The sequence below is a fragment of the Marmota flaviventris genome, assembly GCF_047511675.1.
Source record: "Marmota flaviventris isolate mMarFla1 chromosome 2 unlocalized genomic scaffold, mMarFla1.hap1 SUPER_2_unloc_1, whole genome shotgun sequence".
Classification (NCBI taxonomy): domain Eukaryota; kingdom Metazoa; phylum Chordata; class Mammalia; order Rodentia; family Sciuridae; genus Marmota; species Marmota flaviventris.
Window position 1 is genome coordinate 131,519 of NW_027287671.1, and position 3,461 is coordinate 134,979.

The following is a 3,461-nucleotide window of genomic DNA, read 5'->3' on the forward strand; positions in this document are numbered from 1 at the left end:
AGTGTTAGTGTTAGGGTTATGCTTAGGGCTAAGTTTAGGCCTAGGATTATGGCTAGGTTTTGTGTTAGGTTTTAGGGTAGGGTGAGGACTATGGTTATTGTTAGGGCTACTGTTAGGGTTAAGATTAGGGTTAAAATAAGGTTAGGGCTATGTTTAGGGCTAGTATTAGGGTTAGGTTTATGGCTAGGTCTAGTATTAGGACTAGGTTTTGTGTTAGGGAGAGGTTTAGAGATAGGTTAATATTAGGGTCAGGGTCAGTGTTCCGGATAGGATTAGGGTTAGGGTTAGAGCCAGATTAGGACTAGTGTTAGGTCTAGAGGTAGGGTAAGTTTTTAGTTTAGGTTAAGGGTTATTGTTAGGGCTAGAGCTATGATTTTGTTTAGGTCTAGGGCTAGAATTATAGCTATATTTAGGATTAGTTTTGGGTCTAGATCTAGTGTTACAGTCAGGTATAGGAATAGGCTTACCGGTAGGGCTAGTGTTATGGTTTGTGTGGTAAGCCATTCTTATAGACCGTGGCAGCCATTAGAAGATGGCGCCGGGCTTCCACTGTGGCCTGTGGTAAACAACTCCTTTTCTGGAGAGTTGGCGCGTAATCCTGACCACCCTATGAGAAAGATCCCCGTGGTGGCTTAAGATTGGTATGCGGGAGGCTTTATTAGGCTATGCTTGGGCGCTCGGCGGGGTCCGCTAGAAGATGATACTTGAATCAATGCCTGAATAAACTGCTGAAAGAAGAATCCTGTGTCGTGTTTTCCCTTGCCTGCGAGGGGTCGCGACAGGTTTGATTTAGGGTTAGGGTGCGATTTCTACCTAGAGTTACTGTTAGGATCAGAATAAGGATAAGGGTTAGAGTTAGAACTAGAATGAGGGCTAGACTAGTAATAGTGTTTAAGTTAGGCTAAGGATTAGGGTTAGGACTAGGGTTAGCATTTGGTTTAGGGTTTGTCTTAGGGTAAGAGATAAGGTTAGAGCTAGGGATAGGGCTCAGGTTAGGGTTAGGGATACGGGTAATTAGGGTTTAGATTAGGGTATTTCCTAGGGTTAGAACTAGAATTAGGGGTAGGATTTGTGTTAGGGTTAGGGCTAGGTTTATGACAATGACTAATGTATGAACTAGGGTTATGATTAGGGCTAGTTTTAGGGTTACCGTTAAGGCTAGGTCTGGTGTTAGGGTTAATTCAGATGTTTAGAGCTAGGATTAGTGTTAGGATCAGTGTCAGGGTCAGGGTTATTTTTAGAGTTAGGGTTAGGGCTAGGTGTAGGTTTATGGTTTGGTTTAGGTTAAGGGTTAGGGTTAGGCATATGGCTTGGTTTTGTTTTAAGGCTAGGGCTAGGGGTAATGCAAGTTTTAGGATTAGCATTATTGTTAGGGCCAGTGTTAGGTTTGGTTTAGGATTATGGTTATGGTTAAATTTAGAATTAGGTTTAAATTTAGAGTTAGGTTTAGATCCAGTGTTTGGCTAGGGCTAAGGATAGAACTAGGGCTAGGGCTAGGGCAATAGTTAGAGTTAGTCTTAAGGGTAAGTTTAGGGTTAGGATACGACTAAATTAGGGTTAGTGCTAGGCTTAGTGTTAGGGTTAGGACTACGGTTAGGGCAAGGGTTATGGTTATGTTTAAGATTATGGTTAGGTTTAGGGTTATGGTTAGGTTTAGGGTAAGGGATGGGGTTATAGGTAAGTTTAGGGCTAGGGTTAGAATTAGAGTTAAACCTTGGGTTATGGTTCAGTTTAGGATTAAGGCTAGGTTTAGGGCTAGGATTAGGGCTAGGGCTAATTTCAGGTCCAGCTTTACAGTTAAAGATAGTTTAGGGTTAGGTTAGATGTAGTGTAAGGATTAGGTTTAGGGTTAGGGTCAGGTTTAGAGCTAAGGGTATTGTTTGGGGCAGGGTCGTGGTTAATGTTTGGGATGGGGTTAAGGTTTAAATTTTGGGCTCGAATTAGCATAGGTTTAGGATTAGGGTAATGATATAGTTAGCTCTAGGTTTCAAGTTAGTTTTAGGGTAATGGATAGAGTTAGGATTAGGGATATGGTAAGGTTTAGTCTTAAGGTTAGCATTAGCATTAGGATTATGTTTAAGGGTAATGAATAGGGTTAGAGCTAGGATTAGAGCTAAGTTTATCGTTATTCTTAGTGCTAGGTTTAGCGTTATGGTTAGGGTTAGCATTAAAGCTCTGTTTAGGGCTCAGATTAGGCTAGGTTTGGGGTTAAGTTAGGGCTAGGGTTAGGGTTATGGCTAATGTAAGTACTAGGGTTCCAATTAGGGGTAGTTTTAGGGTTAGGTTAGGGTTAGGGCTAGGTCTAGTGTTATGTTTAGGGTTATGTTTAGGCTGATGTTTAAAGGTAGGTTTAGTGTTAACATCAGTATCAAGGTTAGGGCTAGTTTTAGGGTTATGCTTAAAATTAGAGTTAGGGCTAGGATTAGATCTAGGTGTAGGGTTAGGGTTTGGTTCAGGTTAAGTGTTAGGTTTAGGGATATGGCTCGGTTTTGTATCGGGGCTAGGCCTAGAGTTTAGGGCTATATTTTAGGAGTAGCATTAGGGTTCGGGTTAGGGTTAGTGTTAGGTTTAGGCTTAGGCTTTGCATTAGAGTTAGATTTAGAATTAAGTTTAGATATAAGGTTAGGACTAGGGCTAAGGAAATGGCTAGGGTTAGGCCTAGGATTAGAGCAAGGTTTAGAAATCCAGTAAGGATACGGTTAGAACTAGTCTGAGGGCTAGGGAGAGAGTTAGACTTAGTTTTAGGGCTAGGGTTTAGGGTTAGGGTTAGGTATAGGGCTAAGTTAGGTCTAAGATTAAGGATAGGGTTGGTTTTAAGTTAGGCCTAGGTTTAAGGTTAGGGTTATGTTTAAGGCTATGTTTAGTGCTAATATGGGCTAGCATTTGTGTTCAGGTTGGGGCTAGGATTATATCTAGGGGCTAATGTCAGGTCTAGGATTATGGTTATGGATAGTTTTTCGGTTAGGTTTTGGCTAGGTCTAATGTAAGGTTTAGGGTTTAGGGTAAGGGTTAGATTAGAGGTAGGTGAATTATTAAGGTCAGGGTCATGGTTAGCATTTCTTTTAGGTTTGAGTTTAGGGTTAGGGCTCAAATTAGCATTAGGGTTACAGTTAGGGTAATGATAGGGTTAGATTTGGGGTTCAGGTTAGGTTTAAGGTAATTGATAGGGTTGGGGTTAATGATAGGTTTAGGGTTAGGCCTAGGGGTAGCATTAGGGAAAGGGTTATGTTTAGGGTAATGGATAGAGTTCGAGTTAAGTTTAAGTCTAGGGTTATGGTTAGGATTATGTCTTGAGATAGGTTTAGGCCTAGAATTAGCATTAGGGTATTGGTTATTATTAGGGTAATGTGTACAGTTAGAGCTAAGTTTATAGCTAGACTTATGGTTAGGATTATGTCTTGAGTTAGTGTTAGGGTATGGGTTAGACGTAGGGTTAGAGTTAGTGTTATGTTTAGTGTAAG